General features: G+C 39.5%; 1 protein-coding gene and 1 pseudogene across 1 annotated transcript in view; one reads left to right on the top strand and one right to left on the bottom strand.

Moving 5' to 3' along the window:
• Positions 1-3,992: 3,992 nt before the first annotated feature.
• LOC137996602 (cathepsin L-like) overlaps positions 3,993-16,934 on the bottom strand; it is a 21,796-nt pseudogene continuing 8,854 nt past the window's right edge.
• Positions 16,484-16,934, top strand: part of LOC137996583 (pinopsin-like) — a 4,826-nt gene continuing 4,375 nt past the window's right edge. The window contains exon 1 of the mRNA XM_068842048.1: positions 16,484-16,584. The gene's annotated coding sequence lies outside the window, so the exon portion shown is untranslated. The remainder of the gene's footprint in view (positions 16,585-16,934) is intronic.

Below are 16,934 nucleotides of genomic sequence, written 5' to 3' on the forward strand. Positions count from 1 at the left end.
ACGTCATCCCCAACGTATGTTGTAGCCGGTATGTGCGAGTTATACGAACAGCTCCTACAAACGAAGTTATACCAAGTTAAGAAGATTAAGATATCACAGTCAAGTAATGTGTCCTGTCGTATGTGTAATAAGGCATCGGAAAGTGTAGCTCACGTTCTATCGGGATGCTCAGCCCTTGCCCAAAACAAGTATTTGGCAAGACAGAACAATGCGCTGAAAGTGTTATATTTTGGGCTGCTACGAGAGTTACAACTGGTCGAAAGTCTTCCTACATGGTATTCACCAATCAAGCCTAAAGAGAATACGTCTCGGAGGATATCCAAGCATTGTGGGACATACCAACTTATGGGGAGAACCATGAATTGCAAGCTAACAGAATCGATGCAAAGATAGTGAACCATAAAAGTAAGGAAGTAGTAGTCTTGGAGATGAGTTGTCCGTGGATCGAGAATAGAGAAAAGAAAGATGAAGAGAAGTCAGTAAAGTATGGCCCATTACGATGTGAGTTACAAGAACGATACCCTGGATATACAGTCCACCAGTACAATATTATCATGGACGTGCTTGGGGGTTGGTCAAGGACTCTGGAAGAAATATTACGGAAGTTGCGGGGAAAAAAAAACAGATGTGCTACGAAACATGCAAAAGTCGGTAGTGTCAAGTACGTCGAATATTGCAAGGGTGTTTAAGATCATAATAATAATAATAATAATAATAATAATAATAATAGCAATAATAATAATAATAATAGTAATAATAATAATAATAATAGTAATAATAATAATAATAATAATTCATTATTTACATAGCGCTTTGTACAGGGCCCTAAAGCGCTTAACACAAAATATTAAACTAAAAAAAATATAACAAAAATCCTAAAAACTATAAGAGAGAACATTAACAATAAAAAGGAGAATAATGTTAAGATCCACAGAAAGTTAAAAATAAGCATTACGAACAAATAGGTTTTCAATTTAGATTTAAATTATTCAGTTTTCGGCAGATCTAATTTCGAATGGAATAGAATTCCACAGTTTCGGTACTGCAACGCTGAGAGTACGTTCTCCAAACGAAACAGTGTTTGTACTTGGAACATTCAGTGAGAACTGATTAGAGGATCGTAGAAGTCGCGTAGGAACATATCTGTCTGGAAGGTCGCTAATATAGCCAGGTGAGAGTCCATTCAAGTCCATTCAGTGCCTTGAATGTAGTTACCAAGATTTTGACGACAATGCGTTGTTTGATGGGGAGCCAATGCAAATCAATTAAGATATGTGTAATATGCTCAAACTTTCTTTTGCTAAATAACAGCCTTGCAGCGCAGTTTTGTACCAGATATGGAGCCTTTAAAGAAGATACTTCGGTATGCCATAAGGAGTGAATTGCAGCCGTTGTCCAACTTGGAGGTGATGAAAGCGTGAACCAGCGTCTCGGTGCTTTCAGTAGAAAGTATTTCCTTTTGCGAGATATATTGCGCAGATGGAATAAAGAAGCTTTACAGATAGCACTAACTTAAGCTTCATAGTGCATATGTTTATCAAAAAACACACCGATGTTCCTGGCAGAATTTGAGGGACTGAAAGAATCATTGCCAATCAGAATGGGGGCCGGGAAAGCAATGACCAAGGACGGAAATGGGAGACGAAAACGAGGAATTCTGTCTTATCAGAATTAACCATCAGAATTAGTGTCAGTCAATTTGAGGACATCCAATTACTAACGTCACTGATGGAAGCTTCTAATCTGGTGGTAGTCAATTGTCCAGGTAGGTTCGAGTCAAACGACACGTATCTTTGCGAATCGTCCGCATAGAAATGGTACTACACGTTGTCGAAAACTGATTTAATTGGAACAACAAAACCTCTCTTGCTTACAAAAGTTCTTGATGACTGAAGATCAGTTCAATTTAACATTGATATCCTCTGGGGTTTCTCGTGTAATAAAAACTACTTAACAATAAGACTGATAAGATCTCTTATTTCGTAAAGATAGAGTACAAAATCCAAAGGTGAGGTGTACTAAAGATAGAGGCCATATGGGCCCGAAAACTGACCCTTGTGGCACGCCATAATGCAGGGAATAACAAAATGAAGATTCATTACGGACAGACTCAAACTGGCGACGATCCCTGAGGTAAGATTGAAGCCACGATAAAGCACTGCCCTTAATACCAAAGTGGAATTCAAGACGACGTAGTAAATTCCATGGTCGACTAGATCAGAGGCAGCCGAGAGGTCAAGTAATAATAAGGTAACGGATCTGTTGTCATCAATCGCTCTCAAAATATCATCATGACCTCTAAGCAGGGCTGTTTCAGTACCATGAACAACCTTATGAGCCGATTGATAGCTTTCACCCAGGTTATTAGTTTCCGTAATTGACAAGCTGAAAGCAGACAGTTTAATCAATGACTTTACAAATAAACGGAAGGTTAGACTCTGGTCTAAAGTCCTTGAAGTTTTCAGAGTCCAGATTACTTTTCTTAAGCAACGGTCTAATCCGAGCATTTTTGAGGCACTGAGGTACACAGCCAGTAACCAGAGAACGATTGACAACTTTAGTGATAACGGGTGTCAACACAGACAAACGGGGCTTCAATTACAGGTGCAGGAACAGGATTGAGATCACAACTGCAACTTGTAACTTTGGGAAAAAAAAGGAAAAGGATCATTTGTGGCAGAAGAGGTGTAAGTTGTTTTGGGATTGATAGCCAGAGTTTGTTCCCTGACGGAACGGTACAATACGTGGGCCCCGAATCTGGACCCCTATATACTTAATATGCTTAATCTGGTCGGGATGTAGAGTAAGTTAGCTTTGAATCAGGAACCCACGCTGGAAAGTTCTTACTTCACAATTTTATTAGTTCACGATATTCTTATGTTTACATGAAATGTGAGTGTCATCAGCAGAAAGGATGATAGCAACCTGCAGTGCAGGGTACCGTTTGTCGAAAGTCCCGAAATTTTACGGGTCATTTTCGGGTGTCACAATTCCCTTTGAATCGCAAGAATGGAGAGGATTTAAGTCGTCAAACTTCACAGACGAGTTTCTTTTAGTTAGCTTAAAAACATGATGAAAAGATCAGCTTTCCAAAACAAGCGGTTGGCAGTCGCAAATGGCTTTTCGGGACTTTCGAGAAACAGGCCCCAGGTGTCTTACTAGCTAGGCGTACTACAGCCCGCGCGATATAGAATTTTACATGGGCGGGGATTGGGGTGAAAGGAATGAAAGGAATAGAACAAGAAATAGCGATGGGCCAAGAACATAGCACCGAGAAACTCGGAAACCCCATTTAATTCGTAGTAGAGGAATTTATGTGGGTTTATTCAAACATATTGACTGAAAACGGGAATGAAGACAGCAATGCATCCAGATTACCAGAGTGCCACTTATACCAGCAAAGTTCAATTTATTTAAAGGAATGGAAGAAGGGCGTGGCCTTTTTCAGCCCTCAAAATTAAATATCGTCGTCCTGCAGGGGTCATGTTATGTGATGATGTAATGATATGTACAGGAATCGTTGTTTAGATTAGGTTATTGAAAAGAATAATCTAACTTTGAATCTATGTGCGCTCAAAACAGGAATCTTCCTTGCATGCAAGTTTGCCGGTTCAATGTTCAACGCATCAAATGGAAATGGAAATGGAATTTATTTACCCACGGAAGACCCCAAGAGCGCTCAGGAGCTCGTTCAACATGTGTCCGTGCATTCCGGATCGAATTGGAATTTGGAAGTGTTGGTTTTTGAGGAGAGGGGAAAACCGGAGCACCCGGAGAATAACCTCTCGGAGCAAGGAGAGAACCAACAACAAACTCAACCTACATATGACGCCGGGAGCAGGAATTGAACCCGGGCCACATTGGTCGGAGGCGAGTGCTCTTAATACTGCACCACCCCTGCTCCCATCATAGACATTGTTACGTGGTTTTATCATTGGGTAAGACAACAATCGAATGAAATCTGGTACAGTGGCTACAAATTAGAAGTATCTTTTGAGACAAAATTCATTTGCGTTAGTGTAAGACAATTGAATCAAACAAGTGGATAACTGGCGCTTGAAGCAATTCCACACTGATTGTTCTTGTTCCGTGACATCATGATGTAACCCTCCATTCCCCAACTTGTTCCCCAGGAATTCTTCACTAGCCAGTAGTCCTTGCCTTGGTAGATACCGTATCCAACGACAAGAACCGCGTGATCCAGTTCTGTGCTGCTACAGCCTCTGCATTTAAAGATGAAAGTACACATAAGAAAAGGAAACGACGGAATAAACGTGGTCACAGCATTTCACATTGATATGATAACCTGAATTAAGTATGAATGAAATGAATGTATAGAGCGGTTTTCAATTGAGTGTCGAAAGTAATTATTGCTTTGGTTTTGCATTACTTCACTCACTCAGTGATTGGTTCAAAGTTCTCGCGCCACTTTTTCAACCAATCAGAAGTGAAACCAAAACCAATCGTGGCTCGCGCGTGCACATCTTCCCGCGCTTTGTGTCGGCTACGTGTAATTACTTCGAGTTTTGATTGGTTTACCGGATTGTCTCCGTACTTTTTGATTGGCCAAAGTAACTACTTTGGTTTTGGTTTTACGACACTCGATTGAAACTCGCTCTATTTGAAGTGCGTGTTGTAGACAAATGAGAGAAGTGATACTCGCACGTAGCTAGACAATTTGCACAGTATGAAGTCATCATTCAAAGGTGGTTTGAGGCTGCTGTGGCTTCAGTGGAGAGACTTGAAGAGTAGTTCAAAAAGTGTGCGAAGTGGTTGTCAACCTGGTTGCAGTTTGAACCCTGGTTTTTGAAGTAATTACTGTCCACTAATAGTATAGCATATAGATTTCCATTTTTTATTGTTCTTTCTGCATTTTGACGTCATTTGTGAACTAATCCATCAATGAACAGACATGCCGCATTAGGAAATCTTCTTTTGTTAAGTTGGTAATAGGAACTGAGATGGCGGGGATCATGTCATCGTATCGATCGATGCAGTTAAAAATACAATTTAATAGACCGAATGCATAAATGGCGGTCAAAAAAATATTCTTTTGGTTTATGTGCTAATTAGCCTCACTAGCCTCGTTTGCATGGACGAAATACAAAAGAAATGTTGCTTGAGAGCGAGGCTAGTGAGTCTAATTAGCACATAAACAAAAGAATATTTTTTTGGCCGCCATTTATGCATTCGGTCTATAAGCACTTACGGGTCATCATAGACTCCGCCCGGTAAAACTGAAATGATGGCTGTCCTGCGTCAATGGCAATAGCAATTGGGCCAACTGTGGCTACGGCGCAATGAAAGGCCAACCTCGTTCCCAGGACCTTTTCCCTGGCTTGGGGGTGGGGCGGGAAAAGGCCCTGGGATCGGCCAGTGAATCCTTTATATTGATTGGTTGATCGTTTTTAAATAATTCAGGCGAAACTTGGCGAAATAAATCTAATTTATGCATTATGCCGAAATCAGCGGTTATCCTTCGAGCTTTTAAGACTTTCAGCTGATCTTCAATGATGGAATTTAATGGACATACCACAATAACTATGTTCTTGGTGGTCTTCACAGGAATGAAATGAGGTAGAAGCTGAAAGAGCATTGACTTGCCAAATCTAGTAGGTAGGACTCCAATGACATCCTGACCTTCCAGCATATATTCGAAACACTTCATTTGAAGAGGTTTTAAATTCAAAGAAGGAAAATTACCGTTATTTAAAGAAAATTCGATTCGACGAAGCACTGACAAAAAGTTTGGTTTACTCGAAGAGGCCGCCATCTTGAAAGTTCCGTTTAAGGTATGATAATTTAGTACACCCAAGAAATTTGGGTGTTCTGAGATCACGTGACCAGCCGATCCCAGGGCCTTTTCCCGCCCCACCCCCAAGCCAGGGGTCCTGGGGACGAGGTTGAATGCAAGGCAAGTTCGCTTCCTCGCTGTAGGTCTACGTAACCTAACAGATAAATATAAATTGTTTCTGAAGACAACAGTGCTTGTTAGCGTTTTTTTTTCGGCACAGCTAAGAAATTAATGCAGATGCTGTTGCTTTTGCGAAAGGCAATTCATTTTCATCCCACCTCTCACTAGAGGTGAGGGTAATTAATAATTAATTAAATTCGAATCGCGAAATCAGCATTACATATGCATGCCTGGGGAAGAAGAGAACGGAAATGACATTTACTATGACGTGTTTTGAGAACGTGTAGTACCGATAATTTTAGCCAAAGTTAAAGTAAGGAAATCGTCTCCACTTATGTCCAGAAATGCACACGATTGACAATCTTGGCAAAATTAGCGATTTTGGCGATATTTTGCCAATTTCGTCAAATTAGTTCATCCCAGGTTCATCCATTGGTATTGACACCACGTGGGTGAACATTGGCGAGTTTGGCCATTTTGGCGATTTTGACAAATTCGGCAATTTTGGCGATGTTTTGCCAATTTCGTCAAATTAGTTCAGCCATTGGTATTCACACCACACGGGTGAACATTGGCGATTTTGGCGATTTTGACAAATTCGGCAATTTTGGCGATGTTTTGCCAATTTCGTCAAATTAGTTCAGCCATTGGTATTCACACCACACGGGTGAACATTGGCGATTTTGGCGATTTCGACAAATTCGGCAATTACAGCGGTCATTTTACGGTTCGGTTAACTACACTTTTCACGAATGCCCATAAACCATTTTCGTTCATCAGCGTCACAAATTCTTGCTGATTTTGGGGCTCATTTGTCGCAATTCAAGCACGCTTCCAACAGACTTGTTTATTTTCGTCTTTCACCCACTTATTTTCCGGTGCGCCCGTCAAATGACATGACAATTAGAAAAGGCTTTTCAGCTTTGCTTTCCCTCTCATCTAACACACTCGCGGCTTCCGCTTCTCCACTTTTCATACAGACATAATTTCTTCAAAGAAACGTGAAGTGAAAATAAAAAAATGGGTGAATAAATCACAAGAGAAAAAAGAAACCTATCGGTGAAATCAACGGCTTCACCGAATACCCTGCCACGTCGAAGCTTTACACTAAATTGGGTGGATACGCGGGTACGCAGATACGCATTGGAGACGCCGAGCTTTGTGGATACGCAGTATTCTCCCGTCTGAGGCGCCAAACAAAAAGAGCGAGGGACATTGATGTATATGTATTCCTCGTTCATAAAGCTCGATGATCGAGCACAAACAATGATGTTTCTTAAAGCGTGATCAATCTCCTTGTTGATATGTATCTCTCGTTCTTATAGCGCGTTGATCAAATCATTTTACAATTCGGTTAATTAACTTTCATTTTACGGTTCGGTTAACTGCAGGAAATACCACTCGCTTCCTGATTAAGCCTAAGCGCTTGTTTCAGTGATTAGGCCTAAGCACTCTCGTAAACTTTTTGCTTTCATTTTGCGGTTCGGTTAACTACACTTTTCACGAGATCGCCCTTGCACAATTTTCATTCATCGACTACGGGATTGCGCACCGCGGTGACAGTTCATTATAGCCACATGTCAAAAGTGTAAGCGCTCCTTTAAATGATTAGGCTTAAGCACTCTCGTAAAATATTAGCTTTCATTTTGCGGTTCGAAGAAAGCACTCGCTGGACAAGAAATGTGCGAATCCAACTCAAACAAGCGTCCAATCGTCCAACTATCTGAGGTTGACCATTGTTTCTGCGAAGCCAAAAATTCACTCTCCTAGACGAGGTTATTTATTACCAGGTAATTCTATCTTTTTGGGAAAAGAGACTGCTTTATTATTCATCAGCGTCATAACTTGCTGATTTTGGGGATAATTCGTCGAAATTCAAGCACGCTTCCATTACACCTCTTTATTTTCGTGTTACACCCAGTTATCGGCAGGTTAGTTTTTGCAGTTTGCAGGTTGCAGGTTGAACCCATTTACTGTGATTGGCGCTTATGAATAGCTAACCTTTTAGGCCTATTGGCCTAAAAACGTTTCTTTAGGCCTCTTAAGCTAAAAAAACCGTTTCTTTAGGCCTAATTAGGCCTAAGGTTAGCTATTCATGTAACAGTCACAGTAATTTCAACCTGCAACCTGCAACCTGCAACCTGCAAAAACTAACCTGCCGCCCAGTTATTTTCCGGTGTTGCTGTTAAATGACACGACGATTTGATTAGGCTTTTCAGCTTTGTTTTCCCTCTCTGTCTCACCTAACACACCGGCGGCCTTCGCTTCTCTTTACATCCGCTTTATTTTTTAAAGGAAAAGGGGAGTGAAAATAAAAAAAATTGCGTAAATAACTTACAAGAGAAGAAAGAGGCTATCGGTGAAATCAACACACAGACTATCCGATGAAATCTACATATTGACAATCAGCAAAATTAACAACATCTAAGGTTCGCTCAAAAGAAATGTCCCCATTAACGCTTTCACCGCCACAAATGTAGATTGACACTCATAGATTTTACTCTGTTTCGTGAGGTTGACCACGATGGCCGCACACAAAGAGGAATTTGCCTCGCGAGGCCAAAAATATCAAACATCTTTGCGGTGATTAGGCCTAAGCACTCTCGTAAAATTTTAGCTTTCAGGTTCGGTTAACTTCACTTTCCACGAGATCGTCTTGCCCTTGATTGCGGGGGGTAGTTTCTAAAGAAACTATGGTGCTGCGTCGGTGGGGAGGTAATATACAAAAATTTTGTTTTATCAACGGAGTTGATAATGTAAACTGACCACCGTACAGAGAATCTCTATACGGTGTCCAATTTACATTATCAACTCCGTTGATAAAACCAAATTTTTGTATGCGGGATTGCGGCCGCGGTGGCAGTTCATTATAGCGAGATTACCAAATTAAATGAAGACTTAAGCAGAATTAGTAACTGGACTTTTAGAAATCAACTCCTTATAAACCCTAGTAAAACTCTTTTAATTATCTTTGGCACCAGAGCGATGGTCCGGAAAGTAGAGGATTTTCGTCTAAATTTGTTGGGAAAAGAAATTACACCGGCTACGGTTGCTAAGGATCTGGGAGTTGTCCTGGATCCCTGCTTGACATATAACGATCACATAGCTTCAACAGTGTCCGTTTGCATGGTGCGCCTAGGCCAGATTAATCGAGTTAAACATGCTTTTAACCCAACCACCTTAACTATTATAGTTAATGCCTTAGTTTTTAGCAAGCTATATTATTGTTGTAATGTTTAGAGCAACACCTTTGAGTACAACTTAAGTAAGATCCAGGCTGTGCAGAATTTCGCGGCTCGTACCGTTAGCAACTTAAGGAAATACGACCATATTTCCCCTATCCTTAAGTGGCTACCTGTAAGACAGCAGTTGTATTATCGTCACGCAATAATGGCCTTCAAATGTATGTCAGGGTACGCTCCAGCCTCTTTATTTTCTAAATATATTCAAAGAGCCATGATCACAAGGCGTACAACGACGAACTCCCAGATGTTAAATATGCCTTTGAACTTTCCACTTCAGGACAGTCAAACTCTGGAACTCACTAGATTCGACTCTTAAGTTAAAACCAACACTACAGGACCTCAAACGTTGCCTGAGGAGAAGCCTTCTCTCGAATTTTTTAGTGACTTAATTGCTCCACTTTTGTTTTTATTTCATTAATTAATTAATAATTAATCGGTTCGATTATGTCATTTACTAGTTAATTAGTTAATTAATTTACTTGTACATAGCATTAGTTATCCCTTGACTTTATTCTGAAAAGCCCATTTGGGACGAATAAACTATTTATGTATGTATGTATGTATGTATGTATGTATGTATGTATGTATGTATGTACTCAGACGACGAACGAGGAGACTTGGGGCTCAGTTAGCTGTTACACTACAGTGACTTAACACGACGTATATGTAAATTTCATAAGATGGCGTCTAAAAGAACGCTTCGGTATTTCCTGCGGATCACAATTCAGGAAATGTTTATCGTCTTGTGGAGAATTTTAATTTTGCAACTTCTGTTCTACTGGGTGTCGACATTTTTCTACAGTTGTGGTAAAAGGATTTCAATTTCGACTGATGGCAAGATTCGTGAAAAGCTACTATAAAGTTCACAGGCACGACATGCATCTTCACGCAATGCTTACTTTCAAGTAATGGATCATACGACAAGGACATATTTTGTGTGTGGTTTATTGAATCTAATTCCTTGCAAGCGGACGTTGGTAGGATTCACATAACTGCTTTGAAACTCTTAGTACCCGTTGGTGAAGTCATTCTTACATGAATTGTCAGAGTACGAGGCAGTTATATATGTCAGTAATTAAATTGTTCCAGCGCAGTCACAAATGACAACCTTGCCATGACTTTGTTATTTGGAGCCACGTCCCGTTGCCATATCTCCCTATTTTGCCAAATTCCTCTTTCCCAAGTGTTCTTCATGCTGGTTGTTAATTTTTTAAAATCATTAAAATTCAAGAAATGAACTTTTGTAATTTGAGGTCAAACATTTGAAACAGCACTGGAGATCGAATTCTTCTTTCATTAATTTTGTTCGCCACATTCGCCAACTTTTATGGGCCCCCTCATTGCTTCATTCCTTTGTGCTTTGCCTCGTTGGCGATTGTGGCAAAATTGTCATTTTCACCATATTTACCAAATTCGCCGCTTTCGCCAACTTTTATGGGCCCCCTTCACTGCGTTGTGCTTTGCCTTGTTGGCGATTGTGGCAAAATTGTCATTTTCGCCATATTTGCCAAATTCGCCGCTTTCGCCAACTTTTATGGGCCCCCTTCACTGCTTTGTGTTTTGCCTCGTTGGCGATTGTGGCAAAATTGTCATTTTGGCCATATTTGCCAAAATCGCCGCTTTCGCCAACTTTTATGGGCCCCCTTCACTGATTTGTGCTTTGCCTCGTTGGCGATTGTGGCAAAATTGTCATTTTTGCCATATTTGCCAAATTCGCCGTTTTTGCCTACTTTTATGGGGCCCCTTCACTGCTTTGTGTTTTGCCTCGTTGGCGATTGTGGCAAAATTGTCATTTTCGCCATATTTGCCAAATTCGCCGCTTTCGCCAACTTTTATGGGCCCCCTTCACTGCTTTGTGCTTTGCCTCGTTGGCGATTGTGGCAAAATTGTCATTTTCGCCATATTTGCCAAATTCGCCGCTTTCGCCAACGTTTATGGGCCCCCTTCACTGCTTTCTCTTTTTCCTCGTTGGCGATTGTGGCAAAATTGTCATTTTCGCCATATTTGCCAAATTCGCCAACATTATCTCGTTTTTGCAATTTTTGTTGTTGTGTGCATTTCTGGGCATATCTCCGAAATCTAAGCATAAACGTAAAAATTCAACAAGAAAGATTGCTAAAAAACTTCAACATCACAGTATCAACGTTTCCAGCACAACGGTATGAAGATTGACCAACAAAGGTTGGAAAGCTTTTTTAATAATATTTACAAGATGAACACTTACACTACTTACAATACTAATATTATACTTACATACATATACATTGCACTGCTCATACTTACAGTATTTATACAAGCAAACAGGACAAACATTTACACTACTTACAATACTAGCATTATAATTTTTTTTATTAATTTATTTATTTTTTTACTTACAAATCGCTTCCTCTACTTACACGACTGTACTTACATTATTTACATTACAATACTTGCGCTATTTACAAAACAATATTTTCACCACTGTACTTACCAATATGATACTTAAGTTACTTACAAAACAATTTTTACACTACTTACAATGCAGTGATTATACTACGACAGATAAGGTGACAGCACCCATTTTTTGTTATTCTACTATCACTGAAATACACAGCAGATCAAAACATTTGACTTGACAACTTAGTTAACAACGCAATCACAAACACAACTGCAGGTTCTCGCCCACGCCTCGCATCACTCAATCTGTATTTATTGATTAAAAATTTATGTTTTTAAAACAGGACCATTTCTTTTTGAAAACATGCATGGAGTTATTAACTATCGCAATTTTGTTTTCGATTTATAAAGTATTGTAAACAAGCTGTTTATACATTTCAAAACTTGGTCGTGTTTCTTTAAGTTTACAGGTGTAAATATGATGTCTGGCGAGAAGTATCAGATGGTGTAGTAATAAATGTTTTGATTCAGTAACTATACCAAGAAGAATAGCCTCTGAGGGGACGAATCCTTCCGTATTGGAGGTGTTGTGTGCTAACCACTGAGGAAATTCTTCCCAAAAGGATTTTGCGTATTTACACCTCAGGAATAAATGAGTTAGATTTTCAGTTTCTTCTCCGCAGAAAGTACAGAGATCAGACTGTTTCAATCTTATTTTGTAAAGATGATCGTTAGTCGCGGTTCTTCGATGAAGAAGTTTGAATCGAAATTCTCTAAGTTCTTTACAGATGAGTGTCGTAAGTATCTAGTTCATTACCCGAATCCAGAAAACCACATCGTATTGGGCCCTCATACCAAGGTGAAACAAAGTGCGAAGGTGATGGTGTGGGGAGGCATGACGGGTTGTGGTCCGACGAAGTTACACATCTTACCCAGTGGCCAGACCTCAACCTCCAAGTAATGAATCAAAGAAATTGTAGAAAACAGAAGTGAAACCGTTAACCTCAAGGCGGCACGTTACAGACGGACCGACGAAAAGAAAGCTGTTCAGCTCAAAGAAGGCAATGACCTTTGTGCAGGACGGAGCGGCGGTGCACACTTCAAAGGCGGATCAGACATGGTGTCAGAAGAATTTGCCAAACTTTTATACCGATTGACGACTTGCCGGCAAACTCACCTGATCTGAACATCATTGACGAGACAACGTACAAAGATCCAGCCCCTGAAACACTGGACGAGCTGAGAAGGCGACTACGGTTCGGACGAAAAAATGCAAACTCTCGACATGTTTCAGGAGATCGCGCGTTATTCTGCACCGCCGCTTAGAAACTAACATAAAAAATAAAGGAGGCCATTCTAGTTACTAATATTTAAGATATTCGATGTAAAATCAATAAGGAATAACATACTTAAATTTCCAAGAAGTAGTTGTAATAATTAGTGAAATATAAGTGAACAAAATATCGGAACGAACTACTGAAACACCCTCTAGAATAGTAATCAGCTATGTGAGATAGAACTATCGGCAAAGTTTTAAAAAATTCATTTAATGTTTCGAAAATTTATTTATTCAACTTTATTCAAAGGCCTGGTAATAGAGCACAGAACTGTAAAATGGTGTATCGGACTGGCAAAGGGATAACGTTTAAAAGCGTCATGCGTTCAATCTTTTCACGGTGGCAATTCGTCCTTTATCATCTTGTCTGATAAAACCGAATTTTCCTGTTTAATTTACTCTTCCACGGACACTACACAACAGTTTCTTTTAAAACTAATCCTTTCATTCAGCAATAAAGCTACCAAAAGATCTCTCAGAGAGATGTGATATAGGAAATTTAACTCATATATTATTTCATCATGAAATGCCATCATCTTCGTTGCTGCATCATCATGCCATGGTAACTTGTTATAACCGCCTATGCGGTAGTCGCACTACCACCATACCTAAGTTATCATTCGCTTGGAACGACTAATGATTTTTCTTTATTCACTAACACATTTAACAACTGCTTTTACATGGAGGAAAAGATTCTTGATCCAAGCACATGCTTTGCAGGAGTGGTCGCTAAGCCTACAGTCTCATGGAGTCGTTGCTAGACCCTCTGCGACAAGGCTTTCCTATTGCCATGGTAACTTGTTAAGTCACAAAAATGACTGCATTTTGTTCAGCAATAATTGATGTTTCACATTGTACCATAACACATGATAACATAGCTGTTACGTGATTAAGTGTTGTAGTGTCAATCCTTCTAATAACAAGGTCTCGTGAAAGTGTTGAAACTGGTTTGAGCCTCTTTTAACGGCAAAAAATGTAATATTGAATATTCTGTTAATAAAATTTACGTACCCTTTTCCCGTCATGCATTCTATGTTAAGTTGCCTATATTCCAGATATTTCACACGCTATATCACTATTCATAATATGCATGAAAAATTTCTCCATTCAGAATGGCTAAGAGAAGTGCAGTTTTCAGGTAACACAGTGCAGAAAAGGTAAATTCAATGCAAAAAAATGTAACAAACCAACTAAAGGATTCTGATAGGTCAATAATCAAAGAAATTAACAGATAGCCAATCCAATGCGATCCCCGGATGACGCAATTTTTGGCGCCGCGGTAAGCAAGCGTTGTTTCTGCTTAATTAAAATAAACTCTCTCGGATTTTTCATGTCCTCCTGATGCATGTTATTAACTAGCAGAAATCAAGGATTAAGGAGGTGCGTTCGAGTCCTGTTTTGTCATCGACGAGGCATTTGAAAGTAATTGTATATTTTGGGGAGAATCGTTTTTGTACCCTTTTCTAGTGTTAATTCAGTGTGAACGTATCACACTATTGGTATTTTGACAGTTATCTCCTTGCTTATACCTGTTTCTTTGGAATACATTTGTTATAATGCAATATCAGTTTTGTGTGATATCAGTAGCCCTTCTTGCTGGATAGCCAAACAGCGTGACTCCCCAGGGTGCAAAGCCGGAAGGTCAACCATCCAAGTATTAACCCCGTCCAACAGGACTTGACAAACTTGGGCAAGCCGTAACACAAGATGGCGTCCAAAACGATGAAATCGTATGCATCACGATGGATACCCGAGGGACATCCCGTAGGACTGACACAATTAGAACTATGCGTTTTCCTTGAACGCATTAACCCGTGAACGACATGATTTTTCTCGTGCAATTGTAAATGAGCACTTGTAAATTGTTTCAAAGACTGCAAACTGCACTCGCCCTACGGGCTCGAGCCATTTTTTAGTATTTATAGAAACATTTTGGGTATTGGTGACCTCGCGGAGGTATCTTCATAGTTGTTATTGTCTATCGTTTCAATTTTCGATTGATTGTCATATTGCTCTTTCGGTGAGCATCTGTTTCGCCTTTTCCAGGCTCCGAGATAATCGGCAAATCCGCAAAGCGAAAAGCAAAAACTGCGTGCGAAACACCTCGACCCCAGTTCCCACCCGTTTTTCGCGCGCAGTTTCCCGTCTATCTGGGAGCCTGAAATAGGCTAGTCGTTATTCATTTCAATTAGCCATCTTTGTAATTCCATAGCCCTAAGTCTTCGCTTGATAGTGTTTCGGACTCCTATATCCACATAGTGTGTTTCTATCCAAAGTATAATATATTAATAGGTGGCTCCATTTGCGTCTGTTTCAATCAGAAAAATATACTTTTACACACGCAAAACGTACGAAAGTTTGAAGTGTGACAAGTTTCTTGAGGCATCATACACAGATAAAGACAAAGTTAGTGGTGGTGCATGGTGTACTGATCTATCTATCCATCCATCTATCCATCTATCCATCCATCCATCCATCCATCCATCTATCCATCCAGCCATCTATCTATCTATCTATTCATCCGTTCAGAAATGGTTCAATCAATTTTGCAGCAAAATAACTTATTTTGTTTGTTCGTGGACTAAGCGATAAAGCCTCTGATAATTTTCCATTGGTCTTGCCGCTAGTATACAGTGCAAAAAATGAAACTCTCTAGAAATTTGGTGAGTCTTTGTAAAAGTAAGGCGTGTACCAGAAATAAACCGTGTTTCGCAGAGTTCAAACTTGGTCGCAAATTGTTGGGACAAGTCTTCTGTTGACATAACAGATGAAAAGCTCTTGGGTTTCACTGGACACACTCGAAAGTCTGAGTAAAAACAATGCAAACAGACTGACGCTACTGGAACAAGCCTTCCTTGTGCGTCTTAATTTACGACTGGATCACAGTTCCTACAGGGTCTTAATTGTTCAAAACAGCAGAAAATATGACTGCTACAATTGATACGACTGCCAACCTACATCAATGTGGATTAATAATTGAAAGCATTAAAAGAATTTGTTTCGGCCTAATTTGACTTTTTTGATCTTCAGTTTAGTTAACATTTGTAATTAATACAACAAATTTTACTTGAAATCTCTTGGCTTGTCATGGTTTCACACCTGGAGTTTCATCAAACTGGACAAAAAAAAGCAATATCTGAAGGGACAAAAAGACAATTCTTTTGCCTGAAAAGTGGTTAATATGGTTCCGTAATGGCAGTTAGTTTTTCGCCGCTATCGCCACATAAAACTTAGTCCAAGTGATTTTTTTTGTCGTTTAGTCCTATGCTCTGAAAATAACAAGTTGACGACTCATCAATTGCTTTCAATCAGGTTTAGAAAGTTTTATTGCACTTTCTTAATCTTCGAATCATTGCTTAAATTTTATTTTATTACTTTTTCAACCCAGATCTTTTTTAAATATTTAAACACTCCTCGGTGATATTGCCCGCCCGAAGTTTACTGTTTGCTTTTTCCTTTTCTTCATAAAGCCATAGCAATCTCTATTGGTAAGCTATTGACAGGTTGCCCAAATATTAATGCGTTTAATTTATTTAGCTCTAATTTTGACGTAAAAGGACACACAGCAAGCTTTCTGCTGCAGGTGTTGCTTTCACTTCTCATGAGTCCAAGTTGGAGTACAGCTCATTTCTTCGTTCAAATGACTTTGCCTACACGTTTTCCTTTTGCTAATCGTCTTCACCGCTGCAGTTCCAGTGCTACCATAAATCAAGGTAAGAGTTTCCTTTTAGCCGTTTAAAAAACCCCTCACCTTTTCGGAAAGGTTTTTTTTTGTAATAAAGTGTTTCGGTGGCACATAATATGAGGCAGCCAGAGGACTTTATCCGGGAGCAGCAATTTCGCTGGCAAGTTCTTTTTTTTTTTTTTTTTTTTTTAAATAATAATTTTATTTTTTAAATATGCACACTTACACCATAAAACATTGCAAACTACAGTAAACGATACAATGAGTATTGCAATACGAACGTGACATGAATTACAGCACTACTAAGCACTAATTGCATTAAAATTACGTTTTCTAACATGAGAAGAAAAAGAAAGAAAAAAAAAAAGAAAAGATAAT

The sequence above is a fragment of the Montipora foliosa genome, chromosome 1 (genome assembly GCF_036669935.1).
Source record: "Montipora foliosa isolate CH-2021 chromosome 1, ASM3666993v2, whole genome shotgun sequence".
NCBI classification, from domain to species: domain Eukaryota; kingdom Metazoa; phylum Cnidaria; class Anthozoa; order Scleractinia; family Acroporidae; genus Montipora; species Montipora foliosa.